This window comes from Schistocerca serialis, chromosome 7 (assembly GCF_023864345.2).
Source record: "Schistocerca serialis cubense isolate TAMUIC-IGC-003099 chromosome 7, iqSchSeri2.2, whole genome shotgun sequence".
NCBI lineage: Eukaryota > Metazoa > Arthropoda > Insecta > Orthoptera > Acrididae > Schistocerca > Schistocerca serialis.
Genome location: NC_064644.1, coordinates 610,415,609 through 610,425,923, shown reverse-complemented (window position 1 = coordinate 610,425,923; position 10,315 = coordinate 610,415,609). Strand labels below are relative to the sequence as shown.

Sequence of the window (10,315 nt, the reverse complement as noted above, 5' to 3'; positions counted from 1 at the left end):
CTTCACTTCTACATTTCGTGGTCTAAGCAAAATGCTTGTTGCATGTACACAATTACTTCTAAAACTGAGAGTGCTGCTCGGATTTGTAATTATTTTCCATTGCACACCACTAACGGTTCAGTTTCCCCCGCAGAGCTGACTCGGGGCCGCGGGGTCCGCGGCCTGTGCCACAGGTGGGGCGGGGCGCTGGCGCTGGCGCACTCACCTCGTTGGAGTACTTGACGGAGGGCAGCGGCACCCAGTGGTAGCCGAGTGCGCGGTCCCACAGCATGCCCTTGCTCCACGCCTCTATCAGCAGGCCCGTGTTCACGTCGTTCGTCTCGCTGAAACACACCACACGCAACACCGTTATCACGCTGTCAAGCTGCGATCTGCAGTTCGTGTACAGTGTTTGGTGGAGCTACAGTGCTCCTACGATTTTCACATTCAGGAAAGAAAAAGTGTCTTTCAGACCTAAGATACTGTAATAATTAAGATCAGAAATTAATACAATGAGAGCTACCTCACCTTGCTTTTAAAAAAACGTAAGCTCTCTGTCCAAAATAGATAACAAGAAAGTCACAACGAAGGAATTATCCGAATGGGATGGAAGTCTGTAGATGTAATGTACACGTATAGACAAACAAATGATTACACTTTCAAATAAATTGGATGATTTATTCAACACAAAGAGCTTAATAAGTTAAGCAAGTCAGTTGTGTCTCGGTCCACCTCTTACCAGTTATTTCAGCAACCAGTTAATCGGCTTGGTGCTCTTTCGTAGAATTGTTGGATATCGTCCTAAAAGATACCGCGCCAAATTCTGCCCGACTGCCTCGATACACAGTCAAACTCCCAAGCCGGTTTGAGAGCCCTTCCTGTAATGCTACGGGCGTCGTCAGATTGGAAAGACATGCGGTGACCTTGCTGGCCAAAGCAGAGTTTGCCGAGCGCGAAGACATGCAGTAGAAACTGTAGCCGGGTGCTGGTGGGCAATATGGCTCTGAGCGCTATGGGACTCAACTGCTGAGGTCATTAGTCCCCTAGAACTTAGAACTAGTTAAACCTAACTAACCTAAGGACATCACAAACATCCGTGCCCGAGGCAGGATTCGAACCTGCGACCGTAGCGGTCTTGCGGTTCCAGACTGCGGCGCCTTTAACCGCACGGCCACTTCGGCCGGCTGGTGGGCAATATCTTAGTCAAATGTAAGCCGAGTATAGCCCGCCGTGAGGGACAACAAAACGGGGCGTCGAATATCGTCGACGTACCGCTGTGCTGTAAGGGTTCTGTGGGTAACAGCCGAAGGGATGCTGCTGTGATGGCACCCCAGGCCAACACCCCTGGTTTTCAGGCCGTATGGCGGGCCACTGTCGGGGCATCTCCACACCAGTCTCTGGCCTGCAGTCTCACTGACAGCTACAACTGTCTGGCACCTCGAACTGAGCTGCGATGACCATCGAAGAGGTGTCTGGGGTCACGATGCCGACCTGCCTGTCGGCCACCGCACTGCCCGACAACCAGTGCAGACGCTCTGGGGCACCATTTCATTTTACAGCTGGCCCGTTTGCTCGTCATCCGCGGCACCCTTGCAGCAGAGCGGTACGTCGACGATCGTCTACGTCCCGTTTTATTGTCCTCCGTGGGAAGCCATCTTGGGATTTCATTTCAGCAAAATAAGACTGGCAGCACGTTGCGAGAGGTTCTACAGCTCGGACAGCAAGGTGTCTAGATATTGCTCTTATTCCACACTTCCATGACGAGTACGCTGTAGACATTTCTGTCTTCAGAGAGTACAATAGCCGTGTTCACCGAACTTCTTGGTTTGACGAACGTTCAAGCGTCGTATCACTCCTCAAATTATCTGATAGATCACCGAATCATACTCCCGTGGAAGATGACTGGTACGATTTGGAACAATGCTCGAGACGCAGCAATTAACATCCCACAGTACTATATCTCCTTGGGCTCCTGTCATCAGTCGTTGACTTCAGCCGGTTATTACACACCAGAAAGCACTTGCGGACATACTTCTCGCCGAATGAAGGCTATTATCGAGGCCAAGAGGATGCTGCACGGTATTAGCGTCACGTATCCTGGGGCGCTTACCTTAAGATCGCTCTTATAATTGCAGTACAGTTCAGTGTGGTCCGAAAGAGTTTAATAGTCCATCTAAGTCATAAACAGATAAAATAAACAGAAACTTAAAGTCAAGTAGTACGAGACAGAAGACATGAAATTTCAACAGTAAACCTCTCCGTGCTGCACAACGTCTCTCTTGTAACGTGTGCCACTAGAGTTTTCTTAGTGCCTCTGTCGTGCCAAACAAACGATCTCGTGGCGAAACGTACAGCTATTCATTGAACCTTCCGTCTCTTCGATCATTCCTATCTGGTGCTGGTCCCACATCGATGAACAACACTCAAGAATCGGTCGTACAAGCGCCTTGTAAACTACTTCTTTGTGGATGAGCTCGTGGTAATTTAGGCATTCGAGGAAGAACGTGCAGAAAATCCGTTACCCTCAACGATTGTGTCGGATAGTGATCGCGAGAATAAGATACGAAAGTTTAGGACGAGTACAGACGCTTATAATCATTTCTCCTTTGCTCAGTACGCGAATGGAATAGGAAAGAAAACTGTTAATATACGTACGATATACCCTCCGTCACGCACTGCACATTAACTTGAAGCGTAGATTTTCAGATTCAGAAATCTTGAATGGAATTCCTTAATTGTCTTCTAGACAGCAGTTCTCGCTAAGGTTGATGCTCAAGTTCAAGGTAGACACGCAGGAAGTGATATGTAAACGCTGATGTCGTGTATACACACAGGCGGTGTAGTTGGAATCACGCAGCCAGTAATTTTCACGAAATCTTTGACAGCGTGGGATGTTTCTCCGTATTTCTGAAACCAATAGCTCTATAGATCGATTTCACGAAGGCGCAATTCTTTAATTAAAAATACCGGTAATTTCGCATGCAACCTGTAGCGTGTGGAAATCGATTAGAGTGCTCTTCCATCCTTTCTTCAGTGTGCGCCACTAATTCCAGACACTGACGCTACGCACACGGGACTGAGGCGTATACCGCTGAAAGTTTTCACCGGCAGTAGCAACGAGCTTGAAGGAGACTGGATGATGAAATAACTTCTTCTTCACTGCTTCGGACAGATAAAGATACACATTACTCCTGTTAATATAAGCTTGTTGTTCGTTATCATTTTAAGGAAATTCTCTTCTAAATTCAAGCAACGGCCCTGTTTTCATCACGTAACTATTTCTCCACAATATATTTGTATCAATCGAAACTCTAACGCTTCTTTAGTTCCCGTCAGCGAAATCTTCCGTTTAACCAAAGCGCCGTACGATGTTTCAGGAATGCGTAATGAGAATTCCACGTCTTGAATTCTTCTACTCATTGTTTTTAGAGGTTCACTCTGGATCAGATCATTTTTCCTTATCCAGGGTGTTACAAAAAGGTACGGCCAAACTTTCAGGAAACATTCCTCACACGCAAATAAAGAAAAGATGTTATGTGGGCATGTGTCCGGAAACGCTTAATTTCCATGTTAGAGCTCATTTTAGTTTCGTCAGTATGTGCTGTACTTCCTCGATTCACCGCCAGTTGGCCCAATTGAAGGAAGGTAATGTTGACTTCGGTGCTTGCGTTGACATGCGACTCATTGCTCTACAGTACTAGCATCAAGCACATCAGTACGTAGCATCAACAGGTTAGTGTTCATCACGAACGTGGTTTTGTAGTCAGTGCAATGTTTACAAATGCGGAGTTGGCAGATGCCCAATTGATGTATGGATTAGCACGGGGCAATAGCCGTGACATGTATCGAGACAGATTTCCAGAACGAAGGTGTCCCGACAGGAAGACGTTCGAAGGAATTGATCGGCGTCTTAGGGAGCACGGAACATTCCAGCCTATGACTCGCGGCTGGGGAAGACCTAGAACGACGAGGACACCTGCAATGGACGAGGCAATTCTTCGTGCAGTTTACGATAACCCTAATGTCAGCGTCAGAAGTTGCTGCTGTACAAGGTAACGTTGACCACGTCACTGTATGGAGAGTGCTAAGGGAGAACCAGTAGTTTCCGTACCATGTATAGCGTGTGCAGGCACTATCAGCAGCTGATTGGCCTTCACGGGTACACTTAAGCGAATGTTTCATCCAACAATGTGTCAATCCTCATTTCAGTGCAAATGTTCTCTTTACGGATGAGGCTTCATTCCAACGTGATCAAATTGTAGATTTTCATAATCAACATGTGTGGGCTGAAGAGAATCCGCACGCAATTGTGCAATCACGTCATCAACACAGATTTTCTGTGAACGTTTGGGCAGGCATTGTTGATGTCTTGATTGGGCCCCATGATCTTCCACCTACGCTCAATGGAGCACGTTATCATGATTTCATACGGGATACTCTACCTGTGCTGCTAGAACATATGCCTTTACAAGTACGACACATGTGGTTCATGCACGATGGGGCTCCTGCACATTTCAGTCGAAGTGTTCGTACGCTTCTCAACAACAGATTCGGTGATCGATGGATTGGTAGAGGCGGACCAATTCCATGGCCTCTACGCTCTCCTGACCTCAACCCTCTTGACTTTCATTTATGGGGGCATTTGAAAGCTCTTGTCCACGCAACCGCGGTACCAAATGTAGAGACTCTTCGTGCTCGTATTGTGGACGGCTGTGATACGCCATCCTCCAGGGCTGCATCAGCGCATCAGGGATTCCATGTGACGGAGGGTGGATGCATGTATCCTCGCTAACGGAGGACGTTTTGAACATTTCCTGTAACGAAGTGAAGTCACGCTGGTACGTTCTGTTGCTGTGTGTTTCCATTCCATGATTGTGATTTGAAGAGAAGTGATAAAATGAGCTCTAACATGGAATGTGTTTCCGGACACATGTCCACATAACATATTTTCTTCCTTTGTGTGTGTGAGGAATGTTTCCTGAAAGTTTGGCCGTACCATTTTGTAACGCCCTGTATAAACAAGCGCTTCACGTATGTACGTTTTCTACGTTACAAAAATGGTCACTGTGATTGATATTGTATTGAGGACTAAATATTCGATGTTTAACAACAGCAATGGCAGGTGATTAGGGGCAAGTTATTTTAAGTTGTCCTCAAGGGATGTGCGTTTTGAACAATCGTGGTCCCTCATCACAAATAAAGCAGTTTCGTCTTCGTAGGTACACAGTAGTCGTAGACAGCCACAAAATGCCAGTTTCATTACACTACTGAAATTAAAAGTATATCATTCCCGTCGTTAGAACTACGTCAGGTTATTTAAAGTTGTTATGGCACTACATATGTTCAAATGGCTCAAATGGCTCTGAGCGCTATGGGACTTAACATCTTAAGTCATCAGTCCCCTAGTCTTGGAACTAGTTAAACCTAACTAAGGACATCACACACATCCATGCCCGAGGCAGGATTCGAACCTGCGACCGTAGCAGCAGCACTGAAGCGCCTAGAACCGCTCGGCCAGGAAGGCCGGCTATCCAAATACAGAGATATGTAAACAGGCAGAATACGGCGCTGCGGTCGGCAACGCCTATGTAACACAATGTCTGGCGTAGTTGTTAGATCAGTTACTGCTGCAACAATGGCAGGTTATCAAGATTTAAGTGGGCTGAACTTGATGTTATACTCGGTGCACGAGCGGTGGGGCACAGCATCTCCTAGGTAACGACGTAGTGGGGATTTTCCCGTACGACCATCTCACGAGTGCACCGTGAATATCAGGAATCCGGTAAAACATCGAATCTGCGACATCGCTGAGGCCGAAAAAAGATCCGAGAAGAACGGGACTAACGACGACTGAAGAGACTCGTTGAACGTGACACAAGTGCAACCCTTCCGCAAATTGCTGCAGATTTCAATGCTGTGTCCTCAACAAGTGTCAGCGTGCGAACCATTCAACGAAACATCATCGATATGGGATTTCGGAGTCGAAGGCCCACTGCTGTAACCACGATGACTGCACAACACAAAGCTTTACACCTTGTCTGGACCCGTCAGCTCCGACTGGACGGTTGATGACTGGAAACACCATGCCCGGTCGGACGAGTCTCGTTTCAAATTACATCGAGCGGTACAAATGGCTCTGAGCACTATGGGATTTAACATCCGAGGTCATCAGTCCTCTGGATCTTAGAACTACTTAAACCTAACTAACCTAAGGACATCACACACATCCATGCCCGAGGCAGTAGAGCGGTTCCGGACTGAAGCGCCTAGAACCACTCGCCACCGAGGGCCCCTCGCACCCTTACGGTTTTATGAAGAGCCTTGTAGGATTCATGGTGTCAGTTCCGCCTATCACTACTTCAGACATTAGTAGAGTCCGTGCCATCTATTGTTGCGGCACTTCTGCGTGCTCGCGGGGCCCCTCATGATTTAGGCACGTGTAAAAGATTCTTCGGCTCTTCAGTGTAAGCTGACATCATACATCGATTAAATTGTTGTGGCATTTATGCTCCATGGTGACTTACATTTTAATAGATTTGATCATACAGTGTAGGAAGGCTTATGCTGTAAGGCGCCAGGAAGCAGTTAGTATTGGCAGCCACACTCAAGCAGGCGCTAGGCAGTCTCGGGCTAGTTTTTGGAGAGCGATCACGTATCTGGAGTGAACCGAATAAGTTTTCGCGTAAAGGTGATGTCAGTTAAAAGTGCCTGGGGAAATGTTCATACACAAATTCGCAAGTACATCTTCGAAGTCTCATTAAATACGTGTGGAGGTAATAGTATAAACATCAATACGTGCTCAGTATATGATGACTAGAATTCACGATCTGACTTTCCAATATTGCCGTTAGACTGGCTCAAATTATTGATTCTTCCTTGATTGTTTAATGATAAAACATGGTGGCATTCGTTTAATTCGCGACTGTCATTAAAGCAGCGTTGAAATTTTCCCTTTGTCATTCCATTGTTCAGAATCGACTTTATGCTCGTGTGGAGCCACGAACGGTGGAGAAGACCAGCTGTACATCGAGGCAGCTTACAAGACACGAGATAAGCAAACCTGGAACGTGCAGGCATGCAGGACGTTCTTATTAAAATTTGATGAACGTGTTCTCTACATGCAGCAATACACGAGGAACAACTTGTGCCGTTACCATGTCCGACGCCATAATCTTACCTCACCCTAAATAATTAATTAGTAACGAAGGGGTAGGAACAACTACAACGTATATGAAATCATTAAACTCCACGCGTGTTGACTGGATGGTCGTCATCTCAAGTACCTTAGATTATACTGCCCACTGTTAGCACATTTCCCCCTATCGCCAGAAAATGAAGTAAAACTGCACCGAACATGAAGGTAGTGAACGCTGTCATATCCTAGAATTTAAAAGACTGCTGAAGTGCATAGTAATGTAAGTAAACGTTGCAGAAATAATGTGTTTCCATGTTGTAACTTCATACGTATTTTATCCAGTACTCCTGACAATTCATCGATTTTCTGTGTCTCTTTTGACTACAGAATGCTGTAGTGCTTTTAGTAGTGTCTCCTAGATGATTTTTCTGGTTAACAGAAACACTGACTGGGTCAATTTTGCTCCATAGATGCTAAGGGATAAACAATATATCTGATACAATTAATGAGTGAATGAATGAATTATTCTGTAGCGTTACTGGCTGTGAGATCTCATCGCGGCTTGTTCGGCTGCCAGGTGCAACTCTTTCATGTGACGCCGCTTCGCCGACCTGTGCACTGCTGAAGAGTGAGGTGAACCGATTAGGATAGTGCACATTTTCATTTCATAATGACTAAATAGATCTACTCTCTGCCCTTGCTGGAAATGACACTGAGCTGGCCGGCCGGATTGGCCGAGCGGTTCTAGGCGCTACAGTCTGGAATCGCGCGACCGCTGCAGTCGCAGGTTCGAATCCTGCCTCGGGCATGGGTGTGATCTCCTTAGGTTATTTAGGTTTAAGTAGTTCTAAGTTCTAGGGGACTGATGACCTCAGATGTTAAGTCCCGTAGTGCTCAGTACCATTTGAAACAACACTGAGCTGCAATTGTAATAATGTTCCACCGAGGGCATAGCTAATCCTTAGTCCACACGTGTACTACAGGGCTGATTAAGTACAATCGTAGGATTATTTCGCAACATTTTAAGACCTGTTGTAGCAGATAGTCTAATTTTTATAGGTACTGGCAGCATAGTTGAATTCACTCTTACTAGACATTAAAGCTGCCTTATGAGATAGCATAAAAAACAATAAAAGGACCCTGTACTTCAGCTCAAGTATTTAAAGGAATAATAAAAACCGGAACAAATGTAAACTCTTGCCGCGCGGGATGGCCGCGTTGTCTAGGATGGCTTGCCACGGTTCGCGCGTCTCCCCCCGTCGGAGGTTCAAGTCCTCCCTCGGACATGGGTGTGTGTGATGTCCTTAGCGTAAGTTAGCTTAAGTTTAAGTAGTTTGTAGCTTAGGGACCGATGACTTCAGCAGATTGGTCCCATAGGATCTTACCACAAATTTCCAAAAACTGTAAACTCTGACCAGATCTTTCGAGAGTTCATTCCATACTAAGATATTTACAGCACTCCTGAATTCTTCTGTCCGAATAACACGCAGAACCATGGAGGGATTCATTGCGTTGCTGATTTATTTGTCTGCGGTTCAGGAAATCGTTTCCTTATTTCTCTAACGTAAGTACGAACTTTTTCTAACAAACGTAATGAATCTGATTTGCAGATGGCTTATATATTATTGAACAATCTGTCTGCAGGGTGTTACAAAAAGGTACGGCCAAACTTTCAGGAAACATTCCTCACACACAAATAAAGAAAAGATGTTAGGTGGACATGTGTCCGGAAACGCTTAGTTTCCGTGTTAGAGCTCATTTTAGTTTCGTCAGTATGTACTGTACTTCCTCGATTCACCGCCATGATTTCATACGGTTGCTGATAGAAAATGTGCCTTTACAAGTACGACACATGTGGTTCATGCACGATGGAGCTCCTGCACATTTCGGTTGAAGTGTTCGTATGCCTCTCAACAACAGATGCGGTGATCGATGGATTGGTAGAGGCGGACCAATTCCATGGCCTCCACGCTCTCCTGACCTCAACCCTCTTGACTTTCATTTATGGGGGCATTTGAAAGCTCTTGTCTACGCAACCCCGGTACCAAATGTAGAGACTCTTCGTGCTCCTATTGTGGACGGCTGTGATACAATACGCCATCCTCCAGGGCTGCATCAGCGCATCAGGGATTCCGTGCGACGGAGAGTGGATGCATATATCCTCGCTAACGGAGGACATTTCGAACATTTCCTGTAACAAAGTGTTTGAAGTCACGCTGGTACGTTCTGTTGCTGTGTGTTTCCATTCCACGATTAACGTGATTTGAAGGGAAGTAATAAAATGAGCTACAACATGGAAAGTAAGCGTTTCCAGACACATGTCCACATAACATATTTTCTTTCTTTGTGTGTGAGGAATGTTTCCTGAAAGTTTGGCCGTACCTTTTTGTAACACCCTGTATAAACTGATTTCAATAAGCATTTTGCTCTGCGTGTTTCATAAATAAGTTGACAGACGGCATGTATTTTTTCCTAGCGCTATAAAAACAGCCAAATTACTTCCTATATAATTTCTAGTTTGAGATTTACTGCCCTCTGTTTGCGACATAAAGTGTTCAGCAAACACCTAACTAGCTAAATAAGGTCTAATCATCCCCGGATGGAAGCGTAGACTGTAATTCAGTATCAGCTACAACACAAATTTCAGCTCTTGTCGAGTTTGGCATATGTTCCACTGATTTGAACAGCATCGATAGAGGCAGATGACTGTTGAAATTCGGTTACAAAGATGCCGAAGGAAGGGATAATTCTTCTACAGTCAATTTGTTTCATTCAACCAGAGAACAACTTCGCAAGAATTATATGTTTCAATTAGTAAATGAAACTTAGATACAAGACGACATTCTTCAAATACGAAATGCCCACCAGATTACTCTGCATCCGGTAACCGGTGGCCGCCGTTGATACGAGTATTCCGTGGGAGATGGAAACTACACAGCCTCAGGAGGGTATCGGAGGAGTTGTTTGTATAAATAAACCGTGCAAGCCGAACAGGTGACGTCAAGTTTTCTGTATGAGAGCATCCTTCTTTCTCCCTTTTCTTAAAGTTGCTGTATTCTCCTCTCTAGCTGTGAGATAAATCACGCAGCCACATAATCATGGTTTTTCTTTCGTAAATTTGTGAAAATTAGCAACATTGATGCTGGAAGAAATCGTTGACCAATTTTAGGGCTTTCCACAGCTTGTAGTACATGAAGTCTC

General features: G+C 45.4%; 1 long non-coding RNA gene across 1 annotated transcript in view; it reads right to left on the bottom strand.

The window, feature by feature from the left end:
• Nucleotides 1–202: 202 nt before the first annotated feature.
• The window catches only part of LOC126412835 (uncharacterized), a 302,199-nt gene continuing 292,086 nt past the window's right edge, over nucleotides 203–10,315 (bottom strand). The window contains exon 3 of the long non-coding RNA XR_007575354.1: nucleotides 203–323. This is a non-coding gene — a long non-coding RNA (uncharacterized LOC126412835). The remainder of the gene's footprint in view (nucleotides 324–10,315) is intronic.